This window comes from Euprymna scolopes, chromosome 12, assembly GCF_053919585.1.
Source record: "Euprymna scolopes isolate OS-2025 chromosome 12, ASM5391958v1, whole genome shotgun sequence".
NCBI lineage: Eukaryota > Metazoa > Mollusca > Cephalopoda > Sepiida > Sepiolidae > Euprymna > Euprymna scolopes.
In genome coordinates, this window is record NC_136493.1 from 41,922,401 (window position 1) to 41,938,454 (window position 16,054).

A 16,054-nucleotide genomic window follows, 5' to 3' on the forward strand; every position below is an offset into this window, starting at 1 on the left:
GATCATTATGCCTGATCAAACATACCCATTATTGTGTCACGATACATCATCCAATCTGTAGTGGAATGGGGACAAAAGTGGTTGGTCGCATTCAATGCTGCCAAGACTAGTTTCATTCAATAATTACAAGAAACCCTCTCTACCACCCATAGCAATGGCCAACGACTCTTTATCTGAGAGTCCATCTTTCAAACTCCTTGGCCTAACGTTCACAGGAAACATGAGTTGGAACAATTACATTGAAGGCATTGCCAGGGCCGCTGCAAGAAAGGTAGGCTCTCTCTACCGTGCTAGAAAACTACTAACACCCGAAAGTATCCTGTACCTCTATAAGGCCACCATTCGCCCATGTATGGAGTATTGCTGCCACATCTGGGCTGGTGCATCTGCTACTAGTCTCTCGCTCCTTGACAAGGTTCAAAAGAGAGTCGCAAACCTGATAGGCCCTGAACTGGCATCTAAGCTTCAGCCTCTGTCCCATCGACGAAATGTTGCATCCCTCTGCCTTTTCTACAAGTATTTTAGTGGTGAATGCTCTGACGAACTGCAATCACTTGTGCCCCCACGACGCGAGCACCCTCGACAAACCCGACAGGCTACTAGATCCCACCCCCACACTGTAGAGGTCCCTAGATGTAAAAGATCTTTTTACTCCAATAGTTTCTTCCCCAGAACCGCAAGACTCTGGAATTCCATTCCAGGTCCCTGCTTCCCCAACAGTACTGACGTGCAGAAGTTCAAGTGTAACGTGAACCGACACCCTGCTGCCCAAATTATCTGTAATCAGTTTTCTATAATATTCAAGCATATAGCAGCCTATTCGTGACTAGACACACACAGACGTTCGGCTTTATATTATAGTATAGATGCATATGTAACAGCAGATAAAGGTTTTGATTAACGAAATAATAAACCACTCTGATGAACTATAATACTGCGAAGCAGACACATATTTTATGTATTTTACACATATTTACAATAATAGCATTATAAAGATATAATGGATAAAATATTAGTATAAAATCTAGTAAAATTAATGGGCACGATTATATAAATACAGTAGATAATATCTGTATTTTTTTCTATCGTTGCCAAAAACTTGAATTTGATTACTTTCCCTTTCCCACTCTCATTATCTCTCTCTCTCTCTCTCTCTCTCTCTCTCTCTCTCTATATATATATATATATATATATATATATATATATATATATATATATAGGTGTGCGTGTGTAAGTGTCTGAGGGTGTGTTTGTGTGCGTGCGTCTGTGTAAGTGTGCGTTTGTGTGTTCTTATCTAAGTGCATGTGATGATATTTAAGGAAATATATATGTATATATATATATATATATGTATTTAAGTACATTCCCGTGATGATAATTACATATATATGTGTAGGGGGATACACACACACACACACACCCATACACACACACACACACACACACATATATATATATATATATATACGTGTATGCACGTGTGTACGTGTGTGCTGTGTGCGGCATAAAAGTAGCAATCAGATAAATGAAAAATAACAAACATTGTTTATGTGTTCATAATTTTTTTCGTTTTAACTATACATTTTTGTATGTATGTTAATAAATATGTCTGCGTATGTCGCCCTTTGTCAGATTACGTTCCTGTAAGCTAGAGGACGGTCGTGTTTTTCTGTATTTACCTTACATTAACTAACCTTTACTTTCCTGACGCTAAGTGATGCATATAGTAGACTCCAGTACACACCGTTCGTGAGTTTGACCCTTACTACACATCTGAGAGTTATAGAATTATACGCTAGAAGCGCGCCGCCCTTTCATTCATCCATTCATTCATCTTTCTTAAGTTTTCGTTTATTGTGTATTCGTTTGTTTGCTTAGTCTAGTTATGTTAAAACTATACATATATATATATATATATATATATATATATATATATATATATATATATATACATTCATTTTAAACCGACGGTACCAATGATTTTCTGAACTTCTGCACAATTCAAGTAAACAAATAAATATTAAGCTCTTATATCGAAAAAAAGTTGTTTTTTTCTTTGTAATCGAGAACTGTATTGAAATTCTTTCCCAAAAGAATAAACAAATATATATATATATATATATATATATATATATATATATATATATATTGATTTTTCTGTCGATTTCGACGTATAAGCTTTCCTTACAACTAAGTCTCTGTGAAAGCAGGAGATGATTTTTTGTATTGGTCAAATCATTGTGGTGAACCAAGCACACTTTCATGGCATTACTGCTAATCTTTGTCGGGGCAATGTCGTTAACAGGACAAAGCATACAGTAGACTGCATTTTTATATCATATATATATATGTATATATATATATATATATATATATATATATATATATATATATATATATTAGACTCCAGTACATATATTATATTTGAGAATCTAGCCTCCCTTCTATTAGATTAGCGAGGATGTATATATATATATATATATATATATATATATATATATATATATATATATATATATATATATATATATATATCCTTGCTAATCTAATAGAAGGGAGGCTAGATTCTCAAATATTTTCTGCTTGAGTAGTTTTGAAACATGTCTGAAATGGTATTAGATTTTGACGTTTCTGAATTTTTAAGATGAAGATTGTTATCGTATTATTTGGATTCAACTGACTACTGTTCTCATATTGAGTGTAATTTTTACAAGGTTTCAGTTGATATAACCTCTGACCTTCTTCAGATGTATCTTATTGAATGTTTCCCTCGAATGTTGGAAGTAGTTCGGAGGTTACATCAATCGAAACGTTGTGAAAATCTCCCTCAAGATGAGAACAGTAGTCTGATTAATCCAAATAATACATTAGATTTTCTTTTATGTAATCCTTGTCTTTCAGTTACTGGACTCAGGCAATTACGGTTCATTGAGATACGGTTGAACGAGTGATTACACTACTATTTTCTTCTAGATGATCTCATTGTACAGGAATCCTTAGAAAACGTTTGCATTGTGTCTCTAGACTGAAAGCTGGTTTCGCTAGATAAATTATCACACAAGAATTCAGGCAAATCCTCTCAATCACAATGAAACGCGTTAAGAGTCGAGGTATTGGTTAGATTATAATTAGGTTCAAATCATACTTCAGTCTCTTGTCAATTTCCACGAACGCAAGCTAAACACAATGCACATGGTTAAAATGCGCGATAAACCAATGCAGAAAATACCCTATCTCCACACGTTTTGTACTCATAAAATAAGTATAGCAAGACTAAATGCAACTCGAGGATTAAAGTTATTTAAATGTTTGTTTGCACACAATGAAGCGGGTTCTTGACACAAGTCTCATGGTATTGGATTTGAACGCACACATATTGTAATAAGCAGGAAAGTAGCCCATCGATAATGTGTTTCATATACGAGAAGCAGCCACAAGAAAGTTCTGTTCGTGAAATTCCATCTGATGCTAAGCATATCGAGGAAGAAAAAATACTTGTGGTAGAAAAACAAATTTTTGAATGTAAATGTCTTACAACGAGGGACCTATGATTGGAGCTCAGTCATGCAACTTCTATGAAAATAACGACAGAGCAGATAAAGACTAGTAATATAACTTGTATGAACAGGGGGGTATAAGGAAAGGAAGAAGTAAATTTAGAAGCTTAGCAACTCAGTCAAGGCAAGGAAGGGTGATAGGAGCGCCACATCCTTAGATGTGGCAAGGACTTATTGATAATTTTTATTTGATTTTTTAAAAATCGCTGAATTAAATTGTATTGATTTTAATAATAAAAAACGCACTCGTTTTAGTATTTATTAAAATATTTTATTGACTTGACTTCCGACGGTCTGTTCGATCTGACATTAGAACAGGAGTAAATAAATTCTAGAAGTTCTCTAACAAATCAAAATACATAAAAACAGGGACAGCATTGACACATATAAGTCAGCTATGTCAAACCAACGTTGGTCAGGAGTCCTTTAACTTCCTTCCGTTTTGTTTCGTTTTTTTCTTGACTTAAATACTTAAATAATTTCATCTGATAAAATATATAGATTTTCTAAATATGTCATTATAAATTCCCAATTAAAAATAAAATTGTTTACGCCGTTTTGCTAAATGTTGAACTTAAAAGCACATAAATATTCTCAAGTGACTTTTTGGTTCTTAGACTGTTTGGTTCCTAATACATGATCCACCAAGTTGTTTATCACTAATCGAAATTTCTAACCTTGTCAAAATTATTGAATTTTCTGGACTATATTTGAATTATGTTTCTTTTTCTTTCTTTTTTTTTTTTTGAAAGAAGAAGTGATTTATTACATGTCTTTAATCTTCATATATGAAACATGGGAAAATCATATATGAGCATTTTTTTAAATGACCAACACAACATAAAAAGAGGTAAAAAATAGAATATTCAACAACAAAATAAATATATCAAAATGTATTAGTATTTTACACACTAAAAGTACTTTGTTTTATGTTCGATTTTTGAGCGATAATCGCGGATAATAATGACTACACTGAACCCTCCATTATTTTTTATTTTAACGTAACAGACTAAATACTACTTTGGTGACTAAGTAAATAAACGTTTTAAAATAAGTGAAAACACAAAAACTCATCCACCAAGGTAGGGTAGTAACTTTTCTTACTTCTGGTAACATTTATTTGTGGTATATCATTTTTCACCTGATTTTTGGTTTATAAAATTATCCTATTATTTAAATCAGTTACGTTACTTATAGTAAAATGTGTTGAGGTGAAAGGCTGGATCACATATTAGACAGAAACCATTCGGTAGCTCGTATATTAGAATGATACTATTAAATTTATAACTATTAAGGGCATACTAGTCGTTGTTACCATTAAAAATAAAAGATAGTGTATGTTAAATGAATATTCTAATCATTACTGTTATCAACATAAATTATCATAAAATTAATGCAATTGGATAATTTGGCATCAGCAATTAATTTTAGACTAGCGGAGCTACACGGCGTTGCCCAGGAGTGGAGGGGTTTATGGTAAGGGTATTAATCAACGGAGCCCTAAAATAAATGTTTACAAATCCCCCTAAAAAAATGAAATGAAGTGATTACCCGGGCGAGCGCAAAAAAAAAAATGTACTAGGCAGGCAAGAAGGTTCGAACCTCTTACGCTAAGAGGAAAAGAAGTGGAAAAAGGAAACAATTTAGTCGCCGACCTCACCGCGACATACAACGTCGCCGCCTTAAAAATTAAGTTTTGCCATTACAAGACGTATAATGATTTTACAAAAATGTCAACGAAGAAAGGTACCCTTCCTTGAAAAAAATAAACGGCCCAGTTGACGGTCAACGAATAAAGATTTTTATCTAATGTTTGGATATTTGCGTTTGAGAGAATGACCTTTCAAACGGTACCAATTTCCTCAGTGTTAATTGCGTGTGTCTAAAGTTTTAGCGACGCATACAAACATACACACTAACATACTTTTGAGATTAATATTATAGATTATCATGTGCCTTACTTTCCTTTAAATTAACATTTTTCAAATTTGCATAAAAACCGAATATTGGCAAAGTAGGCATCTTTGTTCAGTCAATTGTTTACTTTGACAAAAAAGAACAAAAAAAAACCCAGCTACTTTGCTCCTACTCGATATTTAGAACTTAAAACACTTATAATTTCAAGTAAATATTAAATACATTTTTAATGAAAATAAGTAAGAATTACTGTAGAATCCCCTGGATACGACATTAAAAATTAGTAACAAAACATAGTTCCGTAAATAAAACACATGTATATAATTAAATAACATTATAAATAACACCGTAAAGCGGGGAAAATACCGTAACCAGAGGCCGGAAAATATAGTATTCAACATCGTAACCTGTAGAAAAAACTATTCCAGGGGTACTCGGTATCCAGGAGTGCTACTGTATACAGATATGGTAAATCAAAATAATACTTTTTCATTAATTCTTTAACCGTATTCTTTTTAATAATAGTTATGACTATAATCATGTTTTCTAACGTCCCGTGTGATCAGTAACTTAATTATCCATATTACTTGAAATCACAACTCAATTCTCTACCTAGATAAAAGCCAAATAGGCACTAAAATAAAGTACGATTGACACATCTATTGAAGAGCTGTTCGGGCCTTTTTTCCTGCTTTGACAGAGTTTAAAAACAGCTTTGAAGACTAGTAAGTGATAACCTTTCATCCTCCTGACAACATATTTCTCACAGAGGAGACGTTCCGAGCCTGTTTCTGCTCTTTCGTTATTTTAATGGCAAGTGCTCGCCTGAGCTCCAATCTATGGTCCCCCACCCAACAAACTTTCATGAAAATCAATTGTCTAACGATAATCACTAGAATTTTTTTCACTCTTTATATGTGCCGAGATTTAAACGAAAATTCCATGAACGAAGTTTATTTCCTAGAATTTCCCGCCTGTGTAACTTAGTTCCAAGTGCCTGTTTCCAAGCTGACTACAATATGGTTGTCTTCAAGTTCAATGAAAACAAGTTCTAGCTGCGTCGCTTTCTTAAATAATCAAATTCTTTTTAGTTTACCCCCTACAAACTAAAATGATGTGTTAGTAACCTTCTTACACTCATTAATTCCTTATGCTCGAGTGGGCGTCAGGCCTTGACAGATAGTAAATAGATTTTTTTTTCTAATACTCTTGCAGAAACGGTAAGACATACAAAGCGACATTAACTGGTTTGACACGTGTTATTACAGATAGATTCGTTTTCATATATATATATATATATATATATATATATATATATATTATTTTGTATTCCTGCACATCACCAATACAACACGAATAAAGAAAAGTTATAAGCTTTTATACTTTTCGTATGCTTTTTTACACATTTTCCTGTACATATATATATATATATATATATATATATATATATATATACTCATCCGCATGCAGTATTCTTTCGCTGTTTCACTCCTCATCAGTGTGTGTGTGTGTGTGTGTGTGTGTGTGTGTGTGTGTGTGTGTGTGTGTGTGTGTGCGTCATAATTTTGTTGACATACCGGTTCTCGTCAGATTACTTAAGTTAAGCAAAGCTGAGCTCGTTAATATCAGATCGGTTACCATTTGGGAATTCTAGGCACTGTGTTGCTCTCCGCTTATCTCGACATTGTTTCTCGTCGTGCTGAACCTACACTTATCACTGGTATTTAACAATGTCGACTCAGGAGATGTGTGGCTTCGGATTGTGCAACTTTTGCCACAAAAATTTCATGCGCAGGCACCCTTCCAGTGGGTATTTGTAGTCTCTCAAGAAGAAAGAAGCCACTATATATAATTTATTTGTTGCTTTCTTGGTTGTGTGCTTGTTTCGATCTGTTATTTAATTATTTAAGCGTTTTTCGTTGTTTGTTTTCAGTTCGGTACATGGCTTCTTCCGTAGAACGCCACTCGAATCTGTTGTCATGCGTAATTGTTCAAGTTACTTAAAAAAAAAAGGTTGACATGAGCGATTGAATGAGAATCACCTGAGTGGAAGTAAACATTTCGTAGAGAAAAGAAATAAAGAATGGGGAATAGAAGCTAAATACGCGAGGAACACAGAAAAGAAAGGTTAATACGAAAGGAAAAGAAACGAAACAGAAAAGACAGAAAAAAATGGACTCGAATTTAAAAAAGAAATTAAAAAAAAGAAAAAAAAAACAAAAACGGAAAGAAAGTGAGGGTGAGAGAAAATAAACACGTAGAAGCAAAATAAAGAGCGAAATAAGAAAATAAAAATACACACACACACACACACACACACACATATATATATTTAAATTCAAATTATGCACGGACACGTATGTGTTATTTCAGCCACGCCGCTGAGTCGTAAACGACGAAACACCTGCCCGTGAATAATTTAAGTTAAATGGTATATAGTTTTCCCCTCTATCTGAGACCATCACATTGGTAAAAAGGAAAATCATTTCCGACTAACCTCTAGGTAAAAATGCATTTTCGTATTAATAACGGATTTCGTTAAGAAGTATCATAATAAAAAAGATAGGAAAACATTTACATGCATACGTAAACACACACACACACACACACCTATACATACACACCCATATACATACACACACATACACACACGTATATATATATGTATTCATATACAAAGGTTGCGGACTGAGTTCGAAGAAAATTATAGAGCAGGATAAGAAAAGCAATAAACGATAAAATACAACAAATTAAAATGACAAATAAAGAAATAAATAACAGAATAGGAAATGACAAAATGATGAAGCGGGGAGGGTCAAAGGTATTAATGAATACAAGGAATACAAAAATAATGAGTGAACGCAAATAAATGAACGACAATAGCTAATATAAATATAAAAGATAAACAAAGAGTCAAGGAGATAAATTACATAATAAAATGGAGAAAAGTATTAAAAGTAATAAAAAATATAAAAGAAAGAATAAAGAAATAGAGAAGGATTAATTCGAAGGAGAAAATGTGGAATCGAGAAAATAAAATGATAACAGGAAAAAAGAAAACTAAAGAAAATAAAAGAAAGGAAAGAAAATACTTAGCGAAGGAACTAGAAAATACAATAGATAGATAAAGGCGCAAATGGGAAAATAATAGAGATGGAAAAGAGAATAGACAGAATAAATGGAAAGAATGAAATAAAATTAAATAAAGAAAATGTTTTTAAATATGAAAAAAAAGTGTACAATGAAAGAACCAAATAAAAGAAAGAAAAAACAAGCGAAGAATTAAACATTAATAAAAACATTCACAAAAAAGAACGAGATAAAACAAAATAGAAAGTTGCAAAAACTAGATTAAATAAAAAAAAATTTAAAAATTGAACTAATAACACTCGAAAGAAATCATAAACAAAATGGCGATCAGAATTATTCGGACTACAACTCTCATATTGCCTTATATAAAAACAAGGATTCAACCTCCTACAATCTTCAGGTTTTTTGTTATAAAACGTAGCAATCTTTCTGTCGAACTCGGAAATCAATCTGCAGGAAATATTGAACAGAACTCTTTATTTAATCCCCGGGGCTAGCATGTTCTTGTTCCGTCAGCCATAACCGGTTAGAAATCTCTAAGTAATTTGCAATTGTGTTCTGAGTATTGTCCGCACTAAGATTGAACTCTCAACCGTCAGAAAAAAAACTGTCACTTACAACTGAATGTTACCTCGTATTTTATCCGTTACTCCACAGGTTAATCCCTACATACGAAAATTACAATGGCGAATTATTTAGCATCGGTCATGGCTGATGGAACGAGAGCATGCTACCTCCGTGGATTAATTACAAAGATTCCGTTCGAAGTTCTGTGCAGAGTCCGGAATTCGACACAAAAGACTCCCGAGTTCGACATGTTACACTTGAAAATAACCGGAGGTTACATCGGCTAAAACGTTGCGCGAATAACACGCAAGATGAGAACAATAGTCCGAATAATACAAATTATAAATGATTATCTAAAAAATTAGAAAGCAAAATTGCAATTATTTAAACAGAAAAAAAACTACGCAAAAGAACATAAATGTTTAACTTTTTGTTACTACAATAGAAAAATGATGTTTTTTTTTGCAAATTTATAACTGAAATTACTTACAAAAACTAATTAGTTTTATGTAAACAAATACTAAAAAAGTTTAAGTCCACAAGAGAACCTGTGTAAATCTACAAGGCATAGATATAAAGTACACATACACGTGTCCTGCGCAGAGGGAAGAAATCAAGGCGGTAGGTCCACTCCATCTTCAGTAGCCGATTGCTAAGTCTGGTTATCGCGTAGCACTTACAAAGACTTGCGCCTAGGAAGCCCGTGCCCGAGACGCGTGCCTCACTCAAGTAATCAGCGTTTCCACATCCGACAACAACGATAGTAGCAGCAGCAGTCGCGTGCAGTGGTAAGAGGTATGCAAGAGGGGCAACACAGCGAGCGATGAATGAACGAGCGACGGAGATAGATACATAGATAGGAAAAAGAGAGAGGGAAATCGCAAAATATAATGAGTAAAGAGAGAGAGAGAGAGAGAGAGAGAGAGTTAGCTGGGAGAAGCTCGGCAAACGCAGAAGGCGTAACAGATGGACTGTGAAGTCATCAATTCCTTTGCTTGTCTCCCCGCGTGGACAAAATATGCCACGAGCTCGGTTTTTCCTCTTAGCAAAACCGTATAACAAGGTGTACGAGTACATCAATAACATGTAGGGGTGCTTTCGATTTCAAAACGAAAATAAATAGCGGCCGTGGTCTTGAATAACTTGTACCTTACTTCCGTTTCTTTTTTTTTCTTCTTTTCGAATATGCTCACCATTTTCAAAGCGAAAAAGCACTCGAGGATAACGGTCAAAACATACGACACAAGAAATGTTACACCTTGTATTATTTTTATTTTTCAGGAAGTTGGTATACATTTTAACGAATTAGACACAAACAATCCAAAGTTAGAGTATGAGAGGCGTGGTGTTAAAAATCAATATTAAAATGTTCTCAATTTTGATAATTTAATTTTACACACACACAACTCACACATACTCCCCCATCACACACACATACACACACACACACACACATATATATATATATATATGTCTGCTTATTGTATAAAAATAATTGGGTGCATATGTGCATACATGTTGAAGTGGAATTCCAATTCAAAGATAACATCTCATCAGACAAAAAAAGAATCGATATCGATTTGGGAGGGGGGGCCTGATGAGGTGTTAATATATAATAAACAGACTATGTACGAGCTCTGTGCTGCATTGAGCACCATTAATAATCACGTGAATATAATTGGATTTAGATCTATGAAACTAATCGATACAACCAAAATATATATAAACAAATTTATATGTTCGCTGCATTGGACATGCTAATGCTTTGGACAAATGGTCGGGTAAAATCAGAAGCTCTCGCCATTCGACTTAATAAATGCTTGCTTTCCACAGGAGAGACCAGTCCTAAATCCTCAAAAGCAATATATATATATATATATATATATATATATATATATATATATATATATATATATATATATATAACTACTTCATTTACTCACATAAACCTAATATACGAAAGTATAGATTTATGCGTAAACTTTAAGTATTTACTTCAAAAGTGCTCAATACGTAGGTAGAGCTAGTTAGTAATTTATAAAATATATATGGCGATTAAGCTACACTGAATATTCTGCGTTTCATCCACTATAGGATTCGTCAGGCTTATGCGCGAATTCTGTGGTTGCTTCCACAGAATTCGCGCATAAGCCTGACGAATCCTATAGTAGATGAAACGCAGAATATTCAGTGTAGCTTAATCGCCATATATATTTTATAAATTACTATATATATATATATATATATATATATATATATATATATATTTATATATATATATATATATATATATATATATATATATATATATATATATATATATATATATATATATATAAGTGAAAGTGTGTGTCTGGGGGGTGTCTGTGTACATTCCCTACGCAATAACTCTGTAAATTTTAAGCCTACAGACTCCAAATTTGATATACAGAGTAGTGAGATTTGGAAAAACCGATGTGATCGGTTTTTGGCCATTTTTAAACTAAACACTTGATATATATATATATATATATATATATATATATATATATATATATATATATATATATATATATATATATATATATATATATGTCATCCACATATAGTACATCAGTGCGGCTAGACAGGCAACTGCCTCACACCAGGATCGAAACCCAACCGCCCAAATGTCATTCAGGTCTTCTCACCGTTTTGCTATACGGCTGCTGATGTGTGGGTAATGAATTCACGATGTTTTGACACATATATTTATACTAGCATTTTAGCCTAGCGTTGCCCGGGTGTTTGGATGTGTATGTTGAGCAAAAAAGAAAGTGGTATTAGGAAGGCAGGTTCGAACCCGTACTGCAAAGGAGGAAAAGAACGGTGTAAAACATAACGTTTCTGCTGTTACAACCACCGCCAAACCGGAAGCGACATTTTTTAAAATTAAGGCTGGATAATCTAAAGGAGAAGATAATTTTCAAAAATATCGGCGAAAAAAGTGCATCCCTCCCTGTAGAAAAGTTCCTAGTTGAAGGGGAAGATATTAATGTTTTTAGCCAATCTTTCGATATTTGTCGTATGAAAGGTCGAACTTTAAAACGATACTAATCTTGGGAAAATCCGTCGCCTCTATTGAAAATTAAAGGCAGACGTGCAAACAGACATACATACATACATTTATATATTGGTAACTAAAAATTTTCGACTCAAACTGATAAAAAAAAAGTTTGCCCTATCTCTGATTAACCTTTATGTAATATTTCAAATATTTAGACCAGACAGTGTCTGAGTAATTTGGAAGACACCGCAGAGGTAATTTTTTTTTAAATTTGACCCCTATTATGACCCCCTAAAATTTATTGTTTTGGGCTCAAATCACGTTATTAAGTTAGATCCATGTCCAAGGAACCGATATCTAAAATTTCAAGTGTGTAGACCCAAAATTATGGGAGGAGTTTGGTAGAGTTCTCAAAGGTCAAATCGTTGACCTTTGACCCCTTAATCGCCAAATTTCTGGCCAAAAACCAATCACATCGATTTTCCCAAATCTCAGTACCCTGTATATCAAATTTGGGGTCTGTAGACTAAAAATTGATAGAATTGTTGCGTAGGGAAATGTATACAGACAGATATATATATATATATATATATATATATATATATATATATATATATATATATATGCGTGTGTGTGTGTATGTGTGTGTATTCTTACACATTTACAAAAACTCGTACATAAGCGGCACATTTAGGAGATGCTTCAATCATTATCGTTAAATATCTATGTTCTACTTGGGCTGACAAAGTGTTTGGATCATTTATCACTCCACAAAATCCATGTCTCCCCTTGAGATTATCTACCTGTATGAGTGTCGAATACATCGTAAGATGGAGTACTGCTGTCTCATCTTAAGAATTGTCGCTCAGACTAATTTTTCTTGTCTTGTCTTGTCTTTTCAAATATAGTCAGGAATAGTGTCGCATTTTCGTCACCATCCATTCTTTCACGAAACCAGTTCTTCTTCCTTCTTTAATTTTTCATGTAATTTGCTCGACTGGGCTCAAATAGCTAGCCCCTTGTTGCAAGACATTCACAATTGTCTGTATCACACTTTACCGTAGAGTTGCCACCTTTCAGATTAAAACATAGTAAAAAAAAAACGATCACAAACAGCCCATGCGTAATAAAACTTACATCATAATGTCAAGGATGTGAATTCCATATAGAAACGTTGATTTAATTTTAATAAAATAAAATACGGATCAAGTGCGCTTGAAAGCCAAATCACAACGTAATAGTAGAAAAATAAACAAGCAAGTAAAATATTTGTTTATTTTCCTACTATTACGCTGTTATTTGGCTTTCAATCGCACTTGATGCGTATTTTATTTTATTAAAATTAAATCAACGTTTCTATATGGAATTCACACCCTTGACGTTATTCTCACGTTGCCTACGCAGATTTCCTAATATTTCAAAATAAAACGATGATATACAACGCGCGGCTCTTTACAAACAGACGTTTCTTTCTCCAACGTTACAACATGGCAAAGAAGAAGAAAAAGAAAAAAAAGAACGAAAACAACATACTGAAGATGGAGTTTAGCTCCGAAATATATTTATGTTATAAATTTCAAACAAATAAAATATTTGTTTAGTTTCCTCATCTTACGTTGTGATTTGGCTTTCAAGCGCACTTGATGCGTATTTTATTTTATTTACTTCATACTGTTTAAGCTCCCATAATTTTTTCGGCTGATCACTAGTCCACCTCATTAACCCTTATGTTCGAGTGAGTTTTGACTATGATAATAGGTGAAAAAATTGAAAAAGTAAAGTGATCCCCGGCTATTTTTGCTGTTTGTTAAACATTACATAAAACTCGTATTTTTAATACTGAAAGATTGTACATGAGATTACTTTAAAATGGGTTGATATTTTATTTATATTATATTCACTTATATTTTTCCGCTATTACTGTAATTATATATTATATTTTACTTATACAGGGTCCTGGATATGACCTTAAACTGTATCCGATAGTGACGCCACAGCTTGCGGGCCTTACGGAGTGTGTAGCCACACTTTTATTGCCATTGCTCCAAGATCAACTCTGATCCGGATTGCTAGTACCTGTTAGGGACCCAACTATGTGCTAAATAGAAATCGACTTGAAATAAAAAAAACAAAACAAATATATTCTATTACAAAAAACTTTTCTTCAAGACCACTGGATTCAGCATCAAATAACCTGAAAAGATTTATATACCGTAAAACAAACGCAACCAACATACCAATTATACGGTATATATATATATATATATATATATATATATATATATATATATATATATATATATATATATATATATATATATATATCATTAAAACAAATTCCAATTTATATATTTATAAATTCAAATTTATAATATTATATAAGATATATATTTATAATTTTCATTTTATATATATATATAATATATATATATATACATATAATTATATTTTTTACTATAATACTTATACATATAAATAGGAAATACTGCAAATATAAGGATACGAGTTATGCATACAAACTTCTTGTAGAATAATAGATCTTTTATAAATTTAAACTTTTCAGAATTAAAGTCGCAACGTCAACAAGTAAATGATTGAACCGTCCACGTAAATAATTGGATTATACCAAATTTCCCCCACAAACGATTATTACACTACTACTTTAATGACTATAATTCACGCGTTAATCCTTATCCACAAGCGGCTCCTGCCCTTGATAAATGGTAACAAAGTTAATATATATATATATATGTGTGTGTGTGTGTGTGTGTGTGTGTATGTATGTATATATATATATATATGTGTGTGTGGTGTGTGTTTGTATGTGTATATATATATATATATATATATATATATATATATATATACATCAAGCATATATTATTTCGCATATTTTTATAGTATTTCACCGACATTACATAAAGTCACACTGTTAGTTTACTTATATCGTATTGATATGTTATAGATTACTTTAATACACGTTTTCTTTTGATATTATCTGTTGAAATACCTAATATCGTGTATTTTTAATTTTTTCCTTTTATTTATATATTATATTACCCAACGATTCAAGACATGAAAGGAATTATAGAACTAGTAAAATAGGGATAACACCCTTTAATTAAAACTTCTATCTTTCCCTAGCCGTCCCTTTATCTTTCTCTATTAAATTTTCGCTTATTATTATGTCCCTCTACCCCCACCCTTTTTTCACCTCAGGCTTACAGATTCCTCTCTCTTGTTTTAATGTGCTGAAAACCAATACTTCATTTACTATAGTATTATACATCAGGAGCTAAGCCGATTAAGACAATATATTATTAGTGGGTTTTGGTTTGTAGTTTTTTACTTTTAGCTGAACACGCAAACATACAAAATCTCAGGCGATTGTCTTTTATATAATAAATGTAACTAACATATTTAACTAAATCCGCGTTTATGATTTTTGTACGATCTCAGCCCGTAAATTGCCACAGTAGATCCGATTGGACTAGCAATAGAGTTTGACAAACAGAAGTACCGTTGGGCAGTTTTCAATTAGTGCCATTCAGGAAACAATAAATATAATCCAGATTTCTTAGTTTAATCCAAACATATTTGGTAGAAATAATTCACATAAGAGTTCATATCTTGTGCATAGCTAGGTCTCAAACAATTGGAAGAATATTATTAGTTGAATACTATTCAACTATTTCCATGTGAAACCGAGCCGCTGATGCATGCCCTAATAATGTGACGTTGCAGCAGAGAAAATGACAGTAAAATCGGAGACAAAAAAGGCACCGCGCGGTGATGATCGAAAAATCTCGTGCCGACTGGAGATGGATATGCAGGTGGCGTAAAAGACCTTAAAAGTATGTAATCGACGCGGCAGAATTTTGTTAAGCAGTGGTCGGTG

At 32.9% G+C, this 16,054-nt stretch overlaps 1 long non-coding RNA gene across 1 annotated transcript in view; it reads right to left on the reverse strand.

The window, feature by feature from the left end:
* Positions 1-10,051, reverse strand: part of LOC145291259 (uncharacterized) — a 188,720-nt gene extending 178,669 nt beyond the window's left edge. The window contains exon 1 of the long non-coding RNA XR_013869370.1: positions 9,720-10,051. This is a non-coding gene — a long non-coding RNA (uncharacterized LOC145291259). The remainder of the gene's footprint in view (positions 1-9,719) is intronic.
* Positions 10,052-16,054: the final 6,003 nt, after the last annotated feature.